General features: G+C 46.8%; 23 non-coding genes and 1 pseudogene across 23 annotated transcripts; 3 read left to right on the plus strand and 21 right to left on the minus strand.

Annotated features, from left to right (window-relative positions):
• Positions 1 to 7,076: 7,076 nt before the first annotated feature.
• LOC135032526 (U1 spliceosomal RNA) lies at positions 7,077 to 7,239 on the minus strand. The gene has a single exon (XR_010228035.1). It is a non-coding gene; the product is annotated as a U1 spliceosomal RNA (small nuclear RNA).
• A 152-nt stretch (positions 7,240 to 7,391) lies between these two features.
• LOC135032425 (U1 spliceosomal RNA) lies at positions 7,392 to 7,555 on the minus strand. The gene has a single exon (XR_010227947.1). It is a non-coding gene; the product is annotated as a U1 spliceosomal RNA (small nuclear RNA).
• Positions 7,556 to 8,229: 674 nt separating this feature from the next.
• Positions 8,230 to 8,392, minus strand: LOC135032452 (U1 spliceosomal RNA). Its single transcript, XR_010227971.1, has one exon. It is a non-coding gene; the product is annotated as a U1 spliceosomal RNA (small nuclear RNA).
• A 152-nt stretch (positions 8,393 to 8,544) lies between these two features.
• Positions 8,545 to 8,708, minus strand: LOC135032406 (U1 spliceosomal RNA). The gene has a single exon (XR_010227929.1). It is a non-coding gene; the product is annotated as a U1 spliceosomal RNA (small nuclear RNA).
• Positions 8,709 to 9,382: 674 nt separating this feature from the next.
• LOC135032464 (U1 spliceosomal RNA) lies at positions 9,383 to 9,545 on the minus strand. Its single transcript, XR_010227981.1, has one exon. It is a non-coding gene; the product is annotated as a U1 spliceosomal RNA (small nuclear RNA).
• Positions 9,546 to 9,694: 149 nt separating this feature from the next.
• On the minus strand, positions 9,695 to 9,859 carry LOC135032499 (U1 spliceosomal RNA). Its single transcript, XR_010228012.1, has one exon. It is a non-coding gene; the product is annotated as a U1 spliceosomal RNA (small nuclear RNA).
• A 670-nt stretch (positions 9,860 to 10,529) lies between these two features.
• On the minus strand, positions 10,530 to 10,692 carry LOC135032440 (U1 spliceosomal RNA). The gene has a single exon (XR_010227961.1). It is a non-coding gene; the product is annotated as a U1 spliceosomal RNA (small nuclear RNA).
• Positions 10,693 to 10,844: 152 nt separating this feature from the next.
• On the minus strand, positions 10,845 to 11,008 carry LOC135032427 (U1 spliceosomal RNA). Its single transcript, XR_010227949.1, has one exon. It is a non-coding gene; the product is annotated as a U1 spliceosomal RNA (small nuclear RNA).
• A 690-nt stretch (positions 11,009 to 11,698) lies between these two features.
• Positions 11,699 to 11,845, minus strand: LOC135032507 (U1 spliceosomal RNA; annotated as a pseudogene).
• A 152-nt stretch (positions 11,846 to 11,997) lies between these two features.
• LOC135032408 (U1 spliceosomal RNA) lies at positions 11,998 to 12,161 on the minus strand. The gene has a single exon (XR_010227931.1). It is a non-coding gene; the product is annotated as a U1 spliceosomal RNA (small nuclear RNA).
• A 674-nt stretch (positions 12,162 to 12,835) lies between these two features.
• LOC135032465 (U1 spliceosomal RNA) lies at positions 12,836 to 12,998 on the minus strand. Its single transcript, XR_010227982.1, has one exon. It is a non-coding gene; the product is annotated as a U1 spliceosomal RNA (small nuclear RNA).
• A 149-nt stretch (positions 12,999 to 13,147) lies between these two features.
• LOC135032500 (U1 spliceosomal RNA) lies at positions 13,148 to 13,312 on the minus strand. Its single transcript, XR_010228013.1, has one exon. It is a non-coding gene; the product is annotated as a U1 spliceosomal RNA (small nuclear RNA).
• A 670-nt stretch (positions 13,313 to 13,982) lies between these two features.
• Positions 13,983 to 14,145, minus strand: LOC135032441 (U1 spliceosomal RNA). Its single transcript, XR_010227962.1, has one exon. It is a non-coding gene; the product is annotated as a U1 spliceosomal RNA (small nuclear RNA).
• A 152-nt stretch (positions 14,146 to 14,297) lies between these two features.
• LOC135032402 (U1 spliceosomal RNA) lies at positions 14,298 to 14,461 on the minus strand. Its single transcript, XR_010227926.1, has one exon. It is a non-coding gene; the product is annotated as a U1 spliceosomal RNA (small nuclear RNA).
• A 972-nt stretch (positions 14,462 to 15,433) lies between these two features.
• Positions 15,434 to 15,597, minus strand: LOC135032489 (U1 spliceosomal RNA). The gene has a single exon (XR_010228003.1). It is a non-coding gene; the product is annotated as a U1 spliceosomal RNA (small nuclear RNA).
• Positions 15,598 to 16,271: 674 nt separating this feature from the next.
• LOC135032539 (U1 spliceosomal RNA) lies at positions 16,272 to 16,434 on the minus strand. The gene has a single exon (XR_010228044.1). It is a non-coding gene; the product is annotated as a U1 spliceosomal RNA (small nuclear RNA).
• A 152-nt stretch (positions 16,435 to 16,586) lies between these two features.
• Positions 16,587 to 16,750, minus strand: LOC135032590 (U1 spliceosomal RNA). The gene has a single exon (XR_010228092.1). It is a non-coding gene; the product is annotated as a U1 spliceosomal RNA (small nuclear RNA).
• A 671-nt stretch (positions 16,751 to 17,421) lies between these two features.
• LOC135032443 (U1 spliceosomal RNA) lies at positions 17,422 to 17,584 on the minus strand. The gene has a single exon (XR_010227964.1). It is a non-coding gene; the product is annotated as a U1 spliceosomal RNA (small nuclear RNA).
• Positions 17,585 to 17,736: 152 nt separating this feature from the next.
• LOC135032407 (U1 spliceosomal RNA) lies at positions 17,737 to 17,900 on the minus strand. Its single transcript, XR_010227930.1, has one exon. It is a non-coding gene; the product is annotated as a U1 spliceosomal RNA (small nuclear RNA).
• A 674-nt stretch (positions 17,901 to 18,574) lies between these two features.
• LOC135032515 (U1 spliceosomal RNA) lies at positions 18,575 to 18,737 on the minus strand. Its single transcript, XR_010228025.1, has one exon. It is a non-coding gene; the product is annotated as a U1 spliceosomal RNA (small nuclear RNA).
• Positions 18,738 to 18,889: 152 nt separating this feature from the next.
• Positions 18,890 to 19,053, minus strand: LOC135032584 (U1 spliceosomal RNA). The gene has a single exon (XR_010228086.1). It is a non-coding gene; the product is annotated as a U1 spliceosomal RNA (small nuclear RNA).
• A 144-nt stretch (positions 19,054 to 19,197) lies between these two features.
• Positions 19,198 to 19,313, plus strand: LOC135032552 (U5 spliceosomal RNA). Its single transcript, XR_010228056.1, has one exon. It is a non-coding gene; the product is annotated as a U5 spliceosomal RNA (small nuclear RNA).
• Positions 19,314 to 19,583: 270 nt separating this feature from the next.
• On the plus strand, positions 19,584 to 19,700 carry LOC135032564 (U5 spliceosomal RNA). The gene has a single exon (XR_010228067.1). It is a non-coding gene; the product is annotated as a U5 spliceosomal RNA (small nuclear RNA).
• A 286-nt stretch (positions 19,701 to 19,986) lies between these two features.
• LOC135032562 (U5 spliceosomal RNA) lies at positions 19,987 to 20,099 on the plus strand. Its single transcript, XR_010228065.1, has one exon. It is a non-coding gene; the product is annotated as a U5 spliceosomal RNA (small nuclear RNA).
• The last annotated feature ends 1,907 nt before the right edge of the window (positions 20,100 to 22,006 follow it).

A 22,006-nucleotide genomic window follows, 5' to 3' on the forward strand; every position in this document is an offset into this window, starting at 1 on the left:
AATATTGTTTTCTTTCAAAAATCCACTTAATTTTCTTTACCCGATTATTAAAATGGTAATTGACAAAAACAAACTACATTATCACCAGAAGAGCAATATAAAATGTTCAAGTAATATATTAAAATCATCTTTCCAGCTTGGATTTCAATGATGCATTGGGGCAACGATTTTGTGAGAAACATCTTCACCCTTAAATAAAGATTTTCTTAATTCCTTACCTGTGTGCTAATTAGATATCACCTTGTTTTCACATTAAACAGACTTCCACATGAGAAAACAGCAAAGATGCAGTGGCGTTAATGTTTCATGGTGTCAACCTGTATTATTTCCGTAGATATTGAAATGAGGATGCATCTTGCTGCCTTTCCAATGAAGCAAGTTTAATTTAGTAATAGGTGAAAAACCATCCCTACAAAGATGTTAATCAGATACTTGGCTTTGTGGACACTTTTCAGAGAACAAATTTGTTATCATAAAAATAAAGCCAGAAAATGAAGAGCTGTTTAATCACTCAATTGGATTTTTCTGCCAGCATTTTTCTTTTTCTCTGCAACTCACTGCTAAATTGTGCTTCCTAGCTGTTTTTTTATAAAATCACTTAATCAAATCTAACTCTGATTACATCAGAGAAGGCCAGGTACCCTACACCATAAGAGGGGGTTTGCAATTTTGACTTGTCTACTTAAATATCACCAAAATCTGATCACAAGGTCAATCACGTCCCTGGGTGGGATTGAACCACCAACCTTTTGATTAATAGCTGAACACACTAACCGATTGCGCCACAGAGACACTTTGCAAAAAGTAAATACTGACAAAGACTAATAAGCATTCATCTAGAACGTTTCCTAGAAAAACTTTAAAAAGTCAATAATCTGGAGAGTTTTTGTAAGATGTTTCTTCCAGCAACCAATGAAGAAACACATTGGTACTTTCGCATGATGAGTGAGTGCTTCAGGATCTCTTGCACTTACATGTGCAGCAGAGTACTGTAATGGAAGCATGCTGGGTCCATAACCCAGAGGTAGGCAGATTGAAACTATCCTTTGCTATATGCATTTTTTTTTGTTCATTAAAGTAATCCAAAACTGGGATTGATATTTTAGCATTTATTTTTACTTAAAGTACAATAACTTTTACCATTTTAATTTGTTTTAATAGTATATTGACAGTATTGTTTTCTTTCAAAAATCCACTTAATTTTCTTTACCCTATTATTAAAATGGTAATTGACAAAAACAAACTACATTGTCACCAGAAGAGCAATACAAAATGTACAAGTGATATATTAAAATCATCTTTCCAGCTTGAATTTCAATGATGCATTGGGGCAACGATTTTGTGAGAAACATCTTCACCCTTAAATAAAGATTTTCTTAATTCCTTACCTGTGTGCTAATTAGATATCACCTTGTTTTCACATTAAACAGACTTCCACATGAGAAAGCAGCAAGGATGCAGTGGCGTTAATGTTTCCTGGTGTCAACCTGTATTATTTCAGTAGATATTGAAATGAGGATGCATCTTGCTGCCTTTCCAATGAAGCAAGTTTAATTTAGTAATAGGTGAAAAACCATCCCTACAAAGATGTTAATCAGATATTTGGCTTTGTGGAAACTTTTCAGAGAACAAATTTGTTAGCATAAAAGTAAAGCCAGAAAATGAAGAGCTGTTTAATCACTCAATTGGATTTTTTTGCCAGCATATTTCTTTTTCTCTGCAAACCACTGCTAAATTGTGCTTCCTAGCTGTTTTTATAAAATCACTGAATCAAATCTAACTCTGATTACATCAGAGAAGGCCAGGTACCCTACACCATAAGAGGGGTTTTTGAAATTTTGACTTGTCTACTTAAAGATCACCAAAATCTGATAACAAGGTCAATTACGTCCCTGGGTGGGATTGAACCACCAACCTTTTGGTTAATAGCCTTACACACTAACTGATTGCGCCACAGCGACACTTTGCAAAAGTACATACTGACAAAGGCTGATAAGCATTCATCTAGAACGTTTCCAAGAAAAACTTTAAATAGTCAATAATCTGGAGAGTTTTTGTAAGATGTTTCTTCCATCAACCAATGAAGAAACACATTGGTACTTTCCCATGATGAGTGAGTGCTTCAGGATCTCTTGCAATTACATGTGCAGCAGAGTACTGTAATGGAAGCATGCTGGGTCCATAGCCCAGAGGTAGGCAGATTGAAACTATCCTCTGCTATATGCATTTTTTTTTGTTAATTAAAGTAATCCAAAACTGGGATTGATATTTTTGCTCTTTTATTTTTACTTAAAGTACAATAACTTTTACCATTTTAATTTGTTTTAATAGTATATTGACAGTATTGTTTTCTTTCAAAAATCCACTTAATTTTCTTTACCCGATTATTAAAATGGTAATTGACAAAAATAAACTGATGAGGATACTACTGCAGTCTTTGTTTCGTCTGTACCCGCTGAAAGAGCAGCAAAAGGTGGAGATCTTGATGGGACAGTTGAAAGGGCTTGCACTTAGAGAGGTTACTTCCTGGCCTACTGAAGAGAAGAAGACTGTGGACCAGATCCTCAACAGGCTTGCTACCACATTTGACACAAGGACAGTGTCAGAACTTAAAATGCACTTCTTTGCTCGAAAGCAACAACCAGGAGAGTCACTCACGGGCTATGCCCTCAGCTTTCAGGAAGCACTCAGAGATGTTCAGCAAGCAGACCCTGAGGAAGTGCATGACAAAGAGAAAATGTTATTGGACCAGTTCACTGAAGTTGCAAGGGGCGAATTTGTAAAAACTCAGCTGCGACTATTGAGATTGCAGAAGCCTGGAAGCACATTCCTGGATTTTAAAGAGGCTGCGATTAAAGTTCTAGGCTCCAGTCTTACTTCAGGGGCTGTTCCACAAGAGTCTATTCCAGAGATGCCACGGTATCAAGAGAATTCTGATGCCCAGGAGTCAAGTTTTAAAGGAGCTACTTACCCACCTACAGTAAAAGGAGTGACAGTGCCATGTTCAAAGACATGCATATTTGACTCTTCTAGTGAGTTACGAAGTCTGCTGGCTGAACTGACACGTGGTGTGACAGAGATGCGCAGAGACCTGCAGATTCTGAAGAGACAGCAGGCACTGCTCCATGAAGAAATGGAATGGTGCCAGGAGAGGAGACCACTGAACAGTTCCCAATGGGACCTACATAGAAACAGGGAGACACTTTTTTCCAGCCACTTTGCCTCCCAAAGGCGACCCATTTTTCAAAGCTGTGAAGGAAGCGGACAAATTAAGAGAGAATTTGAGCAGCCAGATCATTTAAACTCCAAATTCATGTGGTTAACCCGTTATGTTAGCCAATGCCCGGTGGTTCAAGTTTGCATCAATGGAGTCTCAATGCCCGCTCTCTTAGACACTGGATCACAAGTGACCACAATACAAGCAACACAGTTTGAGCAGCATTGGACTGAGGAACAGATGTTTCCGTCAACTTCCACATTGATAAACCCGATTGCAAGCAATGGGCACTGCATCTCTTGCAAAGGATACTGGGAAGCTGAAATTCAAATCGGACGAACAGTGCTACCACAGCAAGGCTTCATCATCACCACTGCCCAAGATGATGGATTGCCTCCAGTGATAGTGGGCATGAATGTGTTGCGGAACTGCTGTGAGGAGCTCGTAGCAGCACTCCAAGGAGAGTTTCAAACTGACAAGCTCCAGGAGAAACAAGGCCTTCAACCTGGGATAGCCAAACAAAAGGGAAGAATGATAACAGAATTATCTGTAAGAGAGGAACATGAAAAAAATAAGGCTAGCCAAATAATGATAGAAATGCCCATCTCCAGTGTCCAGATTATCCGAAAGAATGCTTCAATGTTAGGCATGAATAATATAGCATCCAGTTCTAGAAACTGTGAGCAACCTATTCAAGGAACCAGTTTTGACCACCTGCAAGATAAAAGTCAGATGATAAGACACCTCAAAGCCTTACTGAAGATTGGGAAATACCTGACCAAGCGACAAAGGCAAGAATCCTCGCCAGAACTCCTGAAGTTGTTGAGACAGCGAGAAAGGCTGTTTGAAGAGAAAGGACAGTTGGTTCGATGTAGTGTGGATCCTAATACTCATTATAGGATCAGTCAACTTGTAATTCCAAGACAAAGTGCTTGTTATGTGCTTGAAGAATATCACGACAAGTCAGGTCACCCTGGGTGCAAAAGGATGGAAACAAGCATCTGGAAAAAGTTCTTTTGGGTTGAAATGAGGGAAGACATCAAGAGATGGTGCCGAAACTGTCCAACCTGTTCTGTAAGAAGAACCTTGCTGCCTCTTTCTCTCCAGAATCTATTGTCCCAAACCAGCTGTGATACTGAATCCCAAGATGGAATGGAAGAGGCTCATAAAATGTATTTACAGCAGACTAAGGTGGTTTGTCACCGACAAGGAGGCAAGAAGACTAGGGCTTGCAAAACAGAAAACCACCATAGTCAGCTGCAGTTTTGTACAGCATGTCCCAAAGACAGTTTAGAAAGAGTTCAATACTCATCCATGGCAGGGGGGTTGAGGTTTCCTAGACAAACTTTTCAAGACCATATACTGTCCAGATTTCAACCGATTGCTCCAGGAGCATGTGTTAATGTACTATAGCACAAAAGGAATTATACCTATCAGATACTGATGTTAAAAATGTTGATAAATGTTAATGTTTCAGACATAATCTGTGTTCACTAATGAATGTGACTGGATATAGTGAGAAGTTTATATAGGGATAAAACCAAAATGCGTGAGGACACGCATGTTTTTGGGGGGGGCACGTGTGATATCCCATAACAACAAGGACATTTTTGACAACAGTGTAGCTGCCTGTGCCATTTTAAATAAAGTTTATTTAAAAGAAAATTGAACAGCAGTTTGAGAAGTCAGTTGGAGCCATGGTGAGGAAAGAGCTGGCGACGCCATTACGCAGAGATGAGCAGCTGAGAGAGGGGAGACAAATAAGCTGAAAATTGCATGAGAGAGTAAGCAGTAGTGCAAAATACAGCAGTGGAAGTGCAGCAATTAACAAGTAAGAACGCCATGACACTCTCAGCCAAGAGAGTGCACAGCAAGTGTCAGAGACAGGAGAGTATAAAGCCTTTATACCAATGCTGACTGGCCTACATCTGAGGGGAAACTGCCTCAGAAACATCTATTGACTGGGTGAGATAAATCCATATTTATACTGAAACCTACTCCACTGCAAAGGACATTATCCTATATTTACTATACCTATGCAGCGATTTACATGGGAAGCAGCTCCAGTTTGTTTTAAACAATCATCTTTACTACACAGAGCTACAATATTTTGTTCACAGCTAAAGGAGACAATAGCTGCATATAACTATGTAACAACATAACCGGGCCCCAACGTGCACATAGAGACTCCCTGCAGTGACACCAATGTTATCTGGGACTTAAATATTGTCTGCATAAGTTGATTTCTATTACTAAGCAACATAGTATTAATCTCAGATTTAGTTATATTACCATTTGTGTAATGACTTAAAGTGTATATGGTGTCTGTGTTTAAGTTGCTTGAATCAAATCTTTCCCTTCCCTACTGTAATCAGTTCCTTTTCTGAGTTATGTGGTAAACCATTTATTCTTTCATACAAAGCCCTGCCTGCCTTTCTTTGTGTCTGGGGAAACCTTGCCTCTCTGCCAGGAATAGAGAAGAGCTGCTGCTGAAGGAGGAATAGTCCATCAAGGTATCCCTGACCTGTTCCACATAGTTTACACACTTGTTATACCGGGGTGTTACATTGTGTGTGACTGACCTTAGGAAGAAACCGGAGCCTCCGCTGCAGTGACCCAGCAACCAGGGCACGGGAGTATACAGTGCCGCTGGGAGTGATGAAGCTGCAGTAAAGATGTCTATTAGACCTAGCCTGCTGCAGCCCTTGTAGATTCTCATAAAAAAAGTTCTTCTTTTCTTGTCAAAATTAATAGCTAAGAATAGGCTGCTTGAGGCAGGCCCCTGTTAAGTGGCCTGCTACTGAAGGCAACAACTACAAACTGAGCTCCCTGTTCATGGAAGCGGGGTTATAGAGGAGAATGCGCTGAGCATCTTGGGAACAGTCAAAAGCTTTGAGCCGGTTGGTGCCTCAGATCAAGATCCTACTCTACACCCCAATGTGAATCCTTGTGGAGTCCAGTGTACCCCACAGAAGAAATTAATGTGTCACACCCATTGGCAGCAACCTTAGAATAGCTGCTGATGGGCACAATTGAGAAAGGAAGGGGGGGGACATTTGAATCCAGCACATAGATGCAATTCAAATATGTAATTTGAACCTTCCTATTTTAAAATATAATGGATGAACCTCACCCTGTGAGAACAATCTTCATGATATAGAGATCTCATATGCAAAATAAGTATGAGTTGGGATAGGGCTGGGGAGGGTGGCTGCTCGGGCAGCCCCTCCCCCGTCAAGTTAAGGAGATTCAACTGAGGAAGCACAAGGGAACTCTCGTCTGGGGACAACAACTGCAGGGAGACCACATCTTTTCAGATGAACATGGGAGGGCGGAAGGCTGCCTAATACTGAAGCACCATCAAATATCAAACCATATGCAATAACTAGTACAAGCATTCCTGGGGGAAGGTCTGCAGGAGACGAATTTGCATACGGTGATGTCATCCAAGCAGTGGGCCAAAGTTGGCTGGAACCCTCATCTGCATATGAAAAGAGAAAAGGGTTATGCAGGGCATGGCGGCATTTTGCGGCGCTTGGATGACCCCTAGTTCGCATTAAACACCTCCACCCTCCTTCGGTGTGGGGCTCATGTTGACTATGCCCCAGCCCCTGAAGCATTCAAGCTGATTTCTTGCAGCAGCTGGGCACTGTAACAGCTCCAGAGCTGCTCTGTAAGGCAAATAAAAGGGTGTGGGCCCTGCAGCACTACCTGTAGTTCGCATTGTGCGTTGGAAGGCACAAAGTAAGCAGACGGGAGAAGTCAGGATAGTGCGCAAGGGCATAGAAGGGAGCGGCTCAAGAATAGAGAAGTGGAAACAGACAGCAAACTAGGCTGGAGAGAGACCTGAGACAAAGAGATCTGAATTATACGAGAGCCGACCAGGGGAAACACAAATTATGCAGTCAAGTTTCCCACATTTGGGGAAATCGCAGGGGCAGCACAGCCAGAGTGCAATGGGTGAGCCTTGCCCTGGGAGAAGCACCTTCAAGATCATAGTATCTCACCTGGCAGGTAAATAGGAGTTGGGCTAGAGCTGGGGAGGGTCGCTGCTCGGGCACCCCCCTGTCAAGTGAAGGAGATCCAACTGAGGCAGCACAATGGAACTCTCGAAAGAAGAACAAGGCTAGAGGAAGATCTGAGACAAAGAAATCTGACTTTTACCAGAGCTGACCAGTGGAAAACACAAACACAGTCCCCCACTACCACAAATAATGCAGGCGAGTTTCCCACATTTGGGGAAATCACAGGGGTCAGCATACCCAGAATGCAATGAATGAACCTCACCCTGGGTGAACAATCTTCATGACCATGGTGTCTCCTATGCAAAATAAGTATGATTTGGGATAGGGCTGGGGAGGGCCGCTGCTCAGGCACATCTCTGTCAAGTAAAGGAAATTCAACTGAGGCAGCACAAGGGAACTCTCATCTGGGGACAACAACTGCAGGGAGAACACATATTTTCAGATGAACATGGGAGGGCAGAAGGCTGCCTAATACTGAAGCACCCCCAAACAACAAACCAAATGCAACAACTAGTGCAAGCATTCCTGGGGGAAGGCCTGCAGCAGATGGATTTGCATATGGCGATGTTATCCAAGCAGTGGGTCAAAGTTGGCTTCAACCCTCATCTGCATATGAAAAGAGAAAAGGGGCGTGCAGGGCATGGCGGCCTTTTGCGCTGCTTGGATGACCCCTAGATCGCATTAAACACCCCCACCCTCCTTTGGTGTGGGGCTCATGTTGGCCATGCCCCATCCCATGAAGCATTCAAGCTGATTTCTTGCAGCAGCTGGGCACTGTAACAGCTCCAGAGCTGCTCTGTAAGGCAAGTAAAAGGGTGTGGGCCCTGCAGCACTACCTGTAGTTTGCATTGTGCATTGGAAGGCACAAAGTAAGCAGACGGGAGGAGAAGTCAGGATAGTGCACAAGGGTATAGAAGGGAGGGGCTCAAGAAAATAGAAGTGGAAACAGACAGCAAACTAGGCTGGAGAGAGACCTGAGACAAAGAGATCTGAATTATACGAGAGCCGACCAGGGGAAACACAAATTATGCAGTCAAGTTTCCCACATTTGGGGAAATTGCAGGGGCAGCACACCCAGAGTGCAATGGGTGAGCCTTGCCCTGGGAGAAGCACCTTCATGATCATAGTATCTCACCTGGCAGGTAAGTAGGAGTTGGGCTAGAGCTGGGGAGGGTCGCTGCTCGGGCACCCCCCTGTCAAGTGAAGGAGATCCAACTGAGGCAGCACAAAGGAACTCTCGAAAGAAGAACAAGGCTAGAGGAAGATCTGAGACAAAGAAATCTGACTTTTACCAGAGCTGACCAGAGGAAAGCACAAACACAGTCCACCACTACCACAAATAATGCAGTCGAGTTTCCCACATTTGGGGAAATCACAGGGGTCAGCATACCCAGAGTGCAATGAATGAACCGCACCCTGGGAGAACAATCTTCATAACAATGGTATCTCCTATGCAAAATAAGTATGATTTGGGATATGGCTGGGGAGGGCCGCTGCTCAGGCACATCTCTGTCAAGTAAAGGAGATTCAACTGAGGCAGCACAAGGGAACTCTCATCTGGGGACAACAACTGCAGGGAGAACACATATTTTCAGATGAACATGGGAGGGCAGAAGGCTGCCTAATACTGAAGCACCCCCAAACAACAAACCAAATGCAACAACTAGTGCAAGCATTCCTGGGGGAAGGCCTGCAGCAGATGGATTTGCATATGGCGATGTTATCCAAGCAGTGGGTCAAAGTTGGCTTCAACCCTCATCTGCATATGAAAAGAGAAAAGGGGCGTGCAGGGCATGGCGGCCTTTTGCGCTGCTTGGATGACCCCTAGATCGCATTAAACACCCCCACCCTCCTTCGGTGTGGGGCTCATGTTGGCTATGCCCCAGCCCCTGAAGCATTCAAGCTGATTTCTTGCAGCAGCTGGGCACTGTAACAGCTCCAGAGCTGCTCTGTAAGGCAAGTAAAAGGGTGTGGGCCCTGCAGCACTACCTGTAGTTCGCATTGTGCGTTGGAAGGCACAAAGTAAGCAGAAAGGAGGAGAAGTCAGGATAGTGCGCAAGGGCATAGAAGGGAGCGGCTCAAGAAAAGAGAAGTGGAAACAGACAGCAAACTAGGCTGGAGAGAGACCTGAGACAAAGAGATCTGAATTATACGAGACCTGACCAGGGGAAACACAAATTATGCAGTCAAGTTTCCCACATTTGGGGAAATCGCAGGGGCAGCACACCCAGAGTGCAATGGGTGAGCCTTGCCCTGGGAGAAGCACCTTCATGATCATAGTATCTCACCTGGCAGGTAAGTAGGAGTTGGGCTAGAGCTGGGGAGGGTCGCTGCTCGGGCACCCCCCTGTCAAGTGAAGGAGATCCAACTGAGGCAGCACAAGGAAACTCTCGAAAGAAGAACAAGGCTAGAGGAAGATCTGAAACAAAGAAATCTGACTTTTACCAGAGATCAGAGGAAAACACAAACACAGTCCCCCACTACCAACAAATAAAGCAGTCACGTTTCCCACATTTGGGGAAATCACAGGGGTCAGCATACCCAGAATGCAATGAATGAACCTCACCCTGGGAGAGTAATCTTCATGACCATGGTATCTCCTATGCAAAATAAGTATGATTTGGGATAGGGCTGGGGAGGGCCGCTGCTCATGCACATCTCTGTCAAGTAAAGGAGATTCAACTGAGGCAGCACAAGGGAACTCTCATCTGGGGACAACAACTGCAGGGAGAACACATATTTTCAGATGAACATGGGAGGGCAGAAGGCTGCCTAATACTGAAGCACCCCCAAACAACAAACCAAATGCAACAACTAGTGCAAGCATTCCTGGGGGAAGTTCTGCAGAAGACGGATTTGCATATGGTGATGTCATCCAAGCAGTGGGTCAAAGTTGGCTTCAACCCTCATCTGCATATGAAAAGAGAAAAGGGGCGTGCAGGGCATGGCGGCCTTTTGCGGTGCTTGGATGACCCCTAGTTCGCATTAAACACCCCACCCTCCTTTGGTGTGGGGCTCATGTTGGCCATGCCCCATCCCCTGAAGCATTCAAGCTGATTTATTGCAGCAGCTGGGCACTGTAACAGCTCCAGAGCAGCTCTGAACGGCAAGTAAAAGGGTGTGGGCCCTGCAGCACTACCTGTAGTTTGCATTGTGCATTGGAAGGCACAAAGTAAGCAGACGGGAGAAGTCAGGATAGTGCGCAAGGGCATAGAAGGGAGCGGCTCAAGAAAAGAGAAGTTGAAACAGACAGCAAACTAGGCTGGAGAGAGACCTGAGACAAAGAGATCTGAATTATACGAGAGCCGACCAGGGGAAACACAAATTATGCAGTCAAGTTTCCCACATTTGGGGAAATCGCAGGAGCAGCACACCCAGAGTGCAATGGGTGAGCCTTGCCCTGGGAGAAGCACCTACATGATCATAGTATCTCACCTGCCAGGTAAGTAGAAGTTGGGCTAGAGCTGGGGAGGGTCGCTGCTCGGGTACCCCCCTGTCAAGTGAAGGAGATCCAACTGAGGCAGCACAAGGGAACTCTCGAAAGAAGAACAAGGCTAAAGGAAGATCTGAGACAAAGAAATCTGACTTTTACCAGAGCTGACCAGAGGAAAGCACAAACACAGTCCCCCACTACCACAAATAAAGCAGTCGAGTTTCCAACATTTGGGGAAATCACAGGGGTCAGCATACCCAGAATGCAATGAATGAACCTCACCGTGGGAGAACAATCTTCATGACCATGGTATCTCCTATGCAAAATAAGTATGATTTGGGATAGGGCTGGGGAGGGCCGCTGCTCAGGCACATCTCTGTCAAGTAAAGGAGATTCAACTGAGGCAGCACAAGGGAACTCTCATCTGGGGACAACAACTGCAGGGAGAACACATATTTTCAGATGAACATGGGAGGGCAGAAGGCTGCCTAATACTGAAGCACCCCCAAACAACAAACCAAATGCATCAACTAGTGCAAGCATTCCTGGGGGAAGGCCTGCAGCAGATGGATTTGCATATGGTGATGTCATCCAAGCAGTGGGTCAAAGTTGGCTTCAACCCTCGTCTGCATATGAAAAGAGAAAAGGGGCGTGCAGGGCATGGTGGCCTTTTGCGGCACTTGGCTGACCCCTAGTTTGCATTAAACACCTCCACCCTCCTTCGGTGTGGGGCTCATGTTGGCTATGCCCCAGCCCCTGAAGCATTCAAGCTGATTTCTTGCAGCAGCTGGGCACTGTAACAGCTCCAGAGCTGCTCTGTAAGGCAAGTAAAAGGGTGTGGGCCCTGCAGCACTACCTGTAGTTCGCATTGTGCGTTGGAAGGCACAAAGTAAGCAGAAAGGAGGAGAAGTCAGGATAGTGCGCAAGGGCATAGAAGGGAGCGGCTCAAGAAAAGAGAAGTGGAAACAGACAGCAAACTAGGCTGGAGAGAGACCTGAGACAAAGATATCAGAATTATACGAGACCTGACCAGGGGAAACACAAATTATGCAGTCAAGTTTCCCACATTTGGGGAAATCGCAGGAGCAGCACACCCAGAGTGCAATGGGTGAGCCTTGCCCTTGGAGAAGCACCTTCATGATCATAGTATCTCACCTGGCAGGTAAGTAGGAGTTGGGCTAGAGCTGGGGAGGGTCGCTGCTCGGGCACCCCCCTGTCAAGTGAAGGAGATCCAACTGAGGCAGCACAAAGGAACTCTCGAAAGAAGAACAAGGCTAGAGGAAGATCTGAGACAAAGAAATCTGACTTTTACCAGAGCTGACCAGAGGAAAGCACAAACACAGTCCACCACTACCACAAATAATGCAGTCGAGTTTCCCACATTTGGGGAAATCACAGGGGTCAGCATACCCAGAGTGCAATGAATGAACCGCACCCTGGGAGAACAATCTTCATAACAATGGTATCTCCTATGCAAAATAAGTATGATTTGGGATATGGCTGGGGAAAGCCGCTGCTCAGGCACATCTCTGTCAAGTAAAGGAGATTCAACTGAGGCAGCACAAGGGAACTCTCATCTGGGGACAACAACTGCAGGGAGAACACATATTTTCAGATGAACATGGGAGGGCAGAAGGCTGCCTAATACTGAAGCACCCCCAAACAACAAACCAAATGCAACAACTAGTGCAAGCATTCCTGGGGGAAGGCCTGCAGCAGATAGATTTGCATATGGTGATGTCATCCAAGCAGTGGGTCAAAGTTGGCTTCAACCCTCGTCTGCATATGAAAAGAGAAAAGGGGCGTGCAGGGCATGGTGGCCTTTTGCAGCACTTGGCTGACCCCTAGTTTGCATTAAACACCTCCACCCTCCTTCGGTGTGGGGCTCATGTTGGCTATGCCCCAGCCCCTGAAGCATTCAAGCTGATTTCTTGCAGCAGCTGGGCACTGTAACAGCTCCAGAGCTGCTCTGTAAGGCAAGTAAAAGGGTGTGGGCCCTGCAGCACTACCTGTAGTTCGCATTGTGCGTTGGAAGGCACAAAGTAAGCAGAAAGGAGGAGAAGTCAGGATAGTGCGCAAGGGCATAGAAGGGAGCGGCTCAAGAAAAGAGAAGTGGAAACAGACAGCAAACTAGGCTGGAGAGAGACCTGAGACAAAGAGATCTGAATTATACGAGACCTGACCAGGGGAAACACAAATTATGCAGTCAAGTTTCCCACATTTGGGGAAATCGCAGGGGCAGCACACCCAGAGTGCAATGGGTGAGCCTTGCCCTGGGAGAAGCACCTTCATGATCATAGTATCTCACCTGGCAGGTAAGTAGGAGTTGGGCTAGAGCTGGGGAGGGTCGCTGCTCGGGCACCCCCCTGTCAAGTGAAGGAGATCCAACTGAGGCAGCACAAGGAAACTCTCGAAAGAAGAACAAGGCTAGAGGAAGATCTGAAACAAAGAAATCTGACTTTTACCAGAGATCAGAGGAAAACACAAACACAGTCCCCCACTACCAACAAATAAAGCAGTCACGTTTCCCACATTTGGGGAAATCACAGGGGTCAGCATACCCAGAATGCAATGAATGAACCTCACCCTGGGAGAGTAATCTTCATGACCATGGTATCTCCTATGCAAAATAAGTATGATTTGGGATAGGGCTGGGGAGGGCCGCTGCTCATGCACATCTCTGTCAAGTAAAGGAGATTCAACTGAGGCAGCACAAGGGAACTCTCATCTGGGGACAACAACTGCAGGGAGAACACATATTTTCAGATGAACATGGGAGGGCAGAAGGCTGCCTAATACTGAAGCACCCCCAAACAACAAACCAAATGCAACAACTAGTGCAAGCATTCCTGGGGGAAGTTCTGCAGAAGACGGATTTGCATACGGTGATGTCATCCAAGCAGTGGGTCAAAGTTGGCTTCAACCCTCATCTGCATATGAAAAGAGAAAAGGGGCGTGCAGGGCATGGCGGCCTTTTGCGGTGCTTGGATGACCCCTAGTTCGCATTAAACACCCCACCCTCCTTTGGTGTGGGGCTCATGTTGGCCATGCCCCATCCCCTGAAGCATTCAAGCTGATTTATTGCAGCAGCTGGGCACTGTAACAGCTCCAGAGCAGCTCTGAACGGCAAGTAAAAGGGTGTGGGCCCTGCAGCACTACCTGTAGTTTGCACTGTGCATTGGAAGGCACAAAGTAAGCAGACGGGAGAAGTCAGGATAGTGCGCAAGGGCATAGAAGGGAGCGGCTCAAGAAAAGAGAAGTTGAAACAGACAGCAAACTAGGCTGGAGAGAGACCTGAGACAAAGAGATCTGAATTATACGAGAGCCGACCAGGGGAAACACAAATTATGCAGTCAAGTTTCCCACATTTGGGGAAATCGCAGGAGCAGCACACCCAGAGTGCAATGGGTGAGCCTTGCCCTGGGAGAAGCACCTACATGATCATAGTATCTCACCTGCCAGGTAAGTAGAAGTTGGGCTAGAGCTGGGGAGGGTCGCTGCTCGGGTACCCCCCTGTCAAGTGAAGGAGATCCAACTGAGGCAGCACAAGGGAACTCTCGAAAGAAGAACAAGGCTAAAGGAAGATCTGAGACAAAGAAATCTGACTTTTACCAGAGCTGACCAGAGGAAAGCACAAACACAGTCCCCCACTACCACAAATAAAGCAGTCGAGTTTCCCACATTTGGGGAAATCACAGGGGTCAGCATACCCAGAATGCAATGAATGAACCTCACCGTGGGAGAACAATCTTCATGACCATGGTATCTCCTATGCAAAATAAGTATGATTTGGGATAGGGCTGGGGAGGGCCGCTGCTCAGGCACATCTCTGTCAAGTAAAGGAGATTCAACTGAGGCAGCACAAGGGAACTCTCATCTGGGGACAACAACTGCAGGGAGAACACATATTTTCAGATGAACATGGGAGGGCAGAAGGCTGCCTAATACTGAAGCACCCCCAAACAACAAACCAAATGCATCAACTAGTGCAAGCATTCCTGGGGGAAGGCCTGCAGCAGATGGATTTGCATACGGTGATGTCATCCAAGCAGTGGGTCAAAGTTGGCTTCAACCCTCATCTGCATATGAAAAGAGAAAAGGGGCGTGCAGGGCATGGCGGCCTTTTGCGGCGCTTGGATGACCCCTAGTTCGCATTAAACACCTCCACCCTCCTTCGGTGTGGGGCTCATGTTGGCTATGCCCCAGCCCCTGAAGCATTCAAGCTGATTTCTTGCAGCAGCTGGGCACTGTAACAGCTCCAGAGCTGCTCTGTACGGCAAGTAAAAGGGTGTGGGCCCTGCAGCACTACCTGTAGTTTGCATTGTGCATTGGAAGGCACAAAGTAAGCAGACAGGAGGAGAAGTCAGGATAGTGCACAAGGGTATAAAAGGGAGGGGCTCATGAAAAAAGAAGTGGAAACAGACAGCAAACTAGGCTGGAGAGAGACCTGAGACAAAGAGATCTGAATTATACGAGAGCCGACCAGGGGAAACACAAATTATGCAGTCAAGCTTCCCACATTTGGGGAAATCAGAGTGCAATGGGTGAGCCTTGCCCTGGGAGAAGCACCTTCATGATCATATTATCTCACCTGGCAGGTAAGTAGGAGTTGGGCTAGAGCTGGGGAGGGTCGCTGCTCGGGCACCCCCCTGTCAAGTGAAAGAGATCCAACTGAGGCAGCACAAGGAAACTCTCGAAAGAAGAACAAGGCTAGAGGAAGATCTGAGACAAATAAATCTGACTTTTACCAGAGCTGACCAGAGGAAAGCACAAACACAGTCCCCCACTACCACAAATAATGCAGTCGAGTTTCCCACATTTGGGGAAATCACAGGGGTCAGCATACCCAGAATGCAATGAATGAACCTCACCCTGGGAGAACAATCTTCATGACCATGGTATCTCCTATGCAAAATAAGTATGATTTGGGATAGGGCTGGGGAGGGTCGCTGCTCAGGCACATCTCTGTCAAGTAAAGGAGATTCAACTGAGGCAGCACAAGGGAACTCTCATCTGGGGACAACAACTGCAGGGAGAACACATATTATCAGATGAACATGGGAGGGCAGAAGGCTGCCTAATACTGAAGCACCCCCAAACAACAAACCAAATGCAACAACTAGTGCAAGCATTCCTGGGGGAAGGCCTGCAGCAGATGGATTTGCATACGGTGATGTCATCCAAGCAGTGGGTCAAAGTTGGCTTCAACCCTCGTCTGCATATGAAAAGAGAAAAGGGGCGTGCAAGGCATGGCGGCCTTTTGCGGTGCTTGGATGACCCCTAGTTCACATTAAACACCTCCACCCTCCTTCGGTGTGGGGCTCATGTTGGCTGTGCCCCAGCCCCTGAAGCATTCAAGCTGATTTCTTGCAGTAGCTGGGCACTGTAACAGCTCCAGAGCTGCTCTGTACGGCAAGTAAAAGGGTGTGGGCCCTACAGCACTACCTGTAGTTTGCATTGTGCATTGGAAGGCACAAAGTAAGCAGACAGGAGGAGAAGTCAGGATAGTGCACAAGGGTATAAAAGGGAGGGGCTCATGAAAAAAGAAGTGGAAACAGACAGCAAACTAGGCTGGAGAGAGACCTGAGACAAAGAGATCTGAATTATACGAGAGCCGACCAGGGGAAACACAAATTATGCAGTCAAGCTTCCCACATTTGGGGAAATCGCAGGGGCACCACACCCAGAGTGCAATGGGTGAGCCTTGCCCTGGGAGAAGATCCTTCATGATCATAGTATCTCACCTGGCAAGTAAGTAGGAGTTGGGCTAGAGCTGGGGAGGGTCGCTGCTCGGGCACCCCCCTGTCAAGTTAAAGAGATCCAACTGAGGCAGCACAAGGGAACTCTCGAAAGAAGAACAAGGCTAGAGGAAGATCTGAGACAAAGAAATCTGACTTTTACCAGAGCTGTCCAGAGGAAAGCACAAACACAGTCCCCCACTACCACAAATAATGCAGTCGAGTTTCCCACATTTGGGGAAATCACAGGGGTCAGCATACCCAGAATGCAATGAATGAACCTCACCCTGGGAGAACAATCTTCATGACCATGGTATCGCCTATGCAAAATAAGTATGATTTGGGATAGGGTTGGGAAGGGCCGCTGCTCAGGCACATCTCTGTCAAGTAAAGGAGATTCAACTAAGGCAGCACAAGGGAACTCTCATCTGGGGACAACAACTGCAGGGAGAACACATATTTTCAGATAAACATGGGAGGGCAGAAGGCTGCCTAATACTGAAGCACCCCCAAACAACAAACCAAATGCAACAACTAGTACAAGCATTCCTGGGGGAAGGCCTGCAGCAGATGGATTTGCATATAGTGATGTCATCCAAGCAGTGGGTCAAAGTTGGCTTCAACCCTCGTCTGCATATGAAAAGAGAAAAGGGGCGTGCAGGGCATGGCGGCCTTTTGCGGCGCTTGGATAACCCCTAGTTCGCATTAAACACCTCCACCCTCCTTCGGTGTGGGGCTCATGTTGGCTATGCCCCAGCCCCTGAAGCATTCAAGCTGATTTCTTGCAGCAGCTGGGCACTGTAACAGCTCCAGAGCTGCTCTGAACGGCAAGTAAAAGGGTGTGGGCCCTGCAGCACTACCTGTAGTTTGCATTGTGCATTGGAAGGCACAAAGTAAGCAGACGGGAGAAGTCAGGATAGTGCGCAAGGGCATAGAAGGGAGCGGCTCAAGAAAAGAGAAGTTGAAACAGACAGCAAACTAGGCTGGAGAGAGACCTGAGACAAAGAGATCTGAATTATACGAGAGCCGACCAGGGGAAACACAAATTATGCAGTCAAGTTTCCCACATTTGGGGAAATCGCAGGAGCAGCACACCCAGAGTGCAATGGGTGAGCCTTGCCCTGGGAGAAGCACCTACATGATCATAGTATCTCACCTGCCAGGTAAGTAGAAGTTGGGCTAGAGCTGGGGAGGGTCGCTGCTCGGGTACCCCCCTGTCAAGTGAAGGAGATTCAACTGAGGCAGCACAAGGGAACTCTCGAAAGAAGAACAAGGCTAGAGGAAGATCTGAGACAAATAAATCTGACTTTTACCAGAGCTGACCAGAGGAAAGCACAAACACAGTCCTCCACTACCACAAATAATGCAGTCGAGTTTCCCACATTTGGGGAAATCACAGGGGTCAGCATACCCAGAATGCAATGAATGAACCTCACCCTGGGAGAACAATCTTCATGACCATGGTATCTCCTATGCAAAATAAGTATGATTTGGGATAGGGCTGGGGAGGGCCGCTGCTCAGGCACATCTCTGTCAAGTAAAGGAGATTCAACTGAGGCAGCACAAGGGAACTCTCATCTGGGGACAACAACTGCAGGGAGAACACATATTTTCAGATGAACATGGGAGGGCAGAAGGCTGCCTAATAATGAAGCACCCCCAAACAACAAACCAAATGCAACAACTAGTGCAAGCATTCCTGGGGGAAGGCCTGCAGCAGATGGATTTGCATACGGTGATGTCATCCAAGCAGTGGGTCAAAGTTGGCTTCAACCCTCGTCTGCATATGAAAAGAGAAAAGGGGCGTGCAGGGCATAGCGGCCTTTTGCGGCGCTTGGATGACCCCTAGTTCGCATTAAACACCTCCACCCTCCTTCGGTGTGGGGCTCATGTTGGCTATGCCCCAGCCCCTGAAGCATTCAAGCTGATTTCTTGCAGCAGCTGGGCACTGTAACAGCTCCAGAGCTGCTCTGTACGGCAAGTAAAAGGGTGTGGGCCCTGCAGCACTACCTGTAGTTTGCATTGTGCATTGGAAGGCACAAAATAAGCAGACAAGAGGAGAAGTCAGGATAGTGCACAAGGGTATAAAAGGGAGGGGCTCATGAAAAAAGAAGTGGAAACAGACAGCAAACTAGGCTGGAGAGAGACCTGAGACAAAGAGATCTGAATTATACGAGAGCCGACCAGGGGAAACACAAATTATGCAGTCAAGCTTCCCACATTTGGGGAAATCGCAGGGGCACCACACCCAGAGTGCAATGGGTGAGCCTTGCCCTGGGAGAAGCACCTTCATGATCATAGTATCTCACCTGGCAGGTAAGTAGGAGTTAGGCTAGAGCTGGGGAGGGTCGCTACTCGGGCACCCCCCTGTCAAGTGAAGGAGATCCAACTGAGGCAGCACAAGGGAACTCTCGAAAGAAGAACAAGGCTAGAGGAAGATCTGAGACAAATAAATCTGACTTTTACCAGAGCTGACTAGAGGAAAGCACAAACACAGTCCCCCACTACCACAAATAATGCAGTCGAGTTTCCCACATTTGGGGAAATCACAGGGGTCAGCATACCCAGAATGCAATGAATGAACCTCACCCTGGGAGAACAATCTTCATGACCATGGTATCGCCTATGCAAAATAAGTATGATTTGGGATAGGGCTGGGGAGGGCCGCTGCTCAGGCACATCTCTGTCAAGTAAAGGAGATTCAGCTGAGGCAGCACAAGGGAACTCTCATCTGGGGACAACAACTGCAGGGAGAACACATATTTTCAGATAAAAATCTTGGTCATGCTCTGGTTTCTCTTCAGAACGAACAAATCTTTCGCCTCTTACTAAAGATTTCCGTGGAGAGGAGCAAAACCGAGTTTTATCTCAATTTTTGCATGCCCCATCTTTTTGGGGTTTCTTTTACCGGTTTAAAGATAGAATGAGTGTGCTTTAATGTAAGCTCATTTGCATAGAAATGACAGTAAATGTTTATTTATGTTCAAACAGAACTTTCTTGACCATGCTACTTGCTTTAAAGATCTGGGAGCACATGGAATACAGTACAAACCATGCTTATAGCAAGGAGAAGCCAGGTGAGAAATCTGCTTTCTTTCAAATTGGGCGCTCACTTTGATCTGAATGAGGACTGCTGGCACAGCACTCAGGCGACAGGTGGAATCTTGGTCATGCTCTGGTTTCTCTTCAGAATGAACAAATCTTTCGCCTTTTATTAAAGATTATCCGTGGAGAGGAGCAAAACTGAGTTTTATCTCAATTTTTGCATGCCCCATATTATTGGGGTTTCTTTTATCAGTTTAAAGACAGAACAAGTGTGCTTTCTTGTTAGCTTTAATGTAAGTTTATTTGCATAACAATGACAATAAATGTCTGTTTCTTTTCAAGCAGAACTTTCTTGACCATACTAATTGCTTGAAAGATCTGGGAGCACATGGAAAAGAGTACAAACCATGTTTATAGCAAGGGGAAGCCTGGTGAGAAATCTGCTTTCTTTCTTTCAAATTGGGTGCTCACTTTGAGCTGAATGAGGACTGCTGGCATGGCACTCAGGCGACAGGTGGAATCTTGGTCATGCTCTGGTTTCTCTTCAGAACGAACAAATCTTTCGCCTTTTACTAAAGATTTCCGTGGAGAGGAGCAAAACTGAGTTTTATCTCAATTTTTGCATGCCCCATATCATACCTCCCAACTGTCCCGATTTTCGCGGGACAGTCCCGTTTTTTGGGGACTGTCCCGCTGTCCCACCTGCGGGCCGCAGTGTCCCGCGGTGGGGAGGACAGTTGGGAGGCTCTGTCTGTCGCTGCCCTGCTTAGCAGAGCAGCGGTGAATAGTCGCTGTGCGCACAGCGTCTATTCACTGAAGTCAGAGGGAGAGGTGGCATGCCAGCGGCTCACAGAGCGCTGGGCATGCCCCCTCAGTGCCGAAAACGGGGGCGTGACTCGCGATCGCGGGTCCTCCCGCGAAGCCATGCCCCTTTTTACTTAGGCCACGCCCTTTTTGGGAGCGCGTGCGACTTCGCCGCGCGTGTGTCCCTCTTTGCGAGCCGACAAAGTTGGGAGGTATGCCCATATTATTGGGGTTTCTTTTATCAGTTTAAAGACAGAACGAGTGTGCTTTCTGGTTAGCTTTAATGTAAGTTTATTTGCATAACAATGACAGTAAATGTTTGTTTCTTTTCAAACAGAACTTTCTTGACCATGCTACTTGCTTGAAAGATCTGGGAGCACATGGAAAACAGTACAAACCATGCAGTATCACAAGAGCCTTTATTTGATCTTTCATGAAGATAGAGCAGAATTGGGGACACGTCAACAATTTCTGCCGAAGGTGGTTCATCTTTCCACATGGTGCCTTTGGCCACTGACACCTTCGTTGAGTCAAAGTCTCTGGCTGTGGTCAGAACTTTGAAAATTTATGTCACCAGAACGGTTCAGATTAGGAAAACAGAGGCTCTGTTTGTCCTGTATGCTCCCAACAGGATTGGGTGTCCTGCTTCCATGTAGACCATTATGCGCTGGATCTGTGGTAAGATTCAGCATGCTCATTCCATGGCAGGATTGCCGTTACTGAATTAGGTGAAGACCCATTCTACTAGAAAGGTGGGTTCATCCTGGGCAGCTGGTCGGGGAGTCTCGGCATTGCAACTTTGCCGAGCAGCTATTTAGTAAACACTTTTGCTAAGTTTTACAAGTTTGATACCTTGGCCGATGATAACTTCAAGTTGGGTAATTCGGTGCTGCAGAGTCGTACGCACTCTTCCACCCGTTCAAGAGCTTTGGTATAACCCCATGGTTCTTAATGTGACCCCAGCATCCTCTAGGTCGTATGAGAAAATAGGATTTTAATACCTACCGGTAAATCCTTTTCTCTTAGTCTGTAGAGGATGCTGGGCACCCGTCCCAGTCCATACTGTGTCTGCAGTTATTACTTGTGGTTATACACATGTTGTGTTATGGTTCTGGTCAGCTTTTTGCTGCAATTATTCATGCCGTTGGCTTGTGTTCTGTTGAATGCCACGTTCTGCGGCATGCTTAAGGTGTGAGCTGGTAAGATGCTCACCTTAGTTTAACAATAAATCCTTTCCTCGAAATGTCCGTCTCCATGGGCACAGTTCCTATAACTGGAGTCTGGAGGAGGGGCATAGAGGGAGGAGCCAGTTCACACCCTTTGATAGTCTTAAAGTGCCCATGTCTCTTGCGGATCCCGTCTATACCCCATGGTTCTTAATGTGACCCCAGCATCCTCTACGGACTAAGAGAAAAGGATGCCCTTGCGCACTATCCTGACTTCTCCTCCCGTCTGCTTACTTTGTGCCTTCCAACGCACAATGCAAACTACAGGTGGTGCTGCAGGGCCCACACCCTTTTACTTGCCTTACAGAACAGCTCTGGAGCTGTTACAGTGCCCAGCTGCTGCAAGAAATCAGCTTGAATGCTTCAGGGGATGGGGCATGGCCAACATGAGCCCCACACCAAAGGAGGGTGGGGGTGTTTAATGAGAACTAGGGGTCATCCAAGCACTGCAAAAGGCCGCCATGCCCTGCACGCCCCTTTTCTCTTTTCATATGCAGATGAGGGTTCCAGCCAACTTT

Source organism: Pseudophryne corroboree, unplaced genomic scaffold, assembly GCF_028390025.1.
Source record: "Pseudophryne corroboree isolate aPseCor3 unplaced genomic scaffold, aPseCor3.hap2 scaffold_545, whole genome shotgun sequence".
NCBI classification, from domain to species: domain Eukaryota; kingdom Metazoa; phylum Chordata; class Amphibia; order Anura; family Myobatrachidae; genus Pseudophryne; species Pseudophryne corroboree.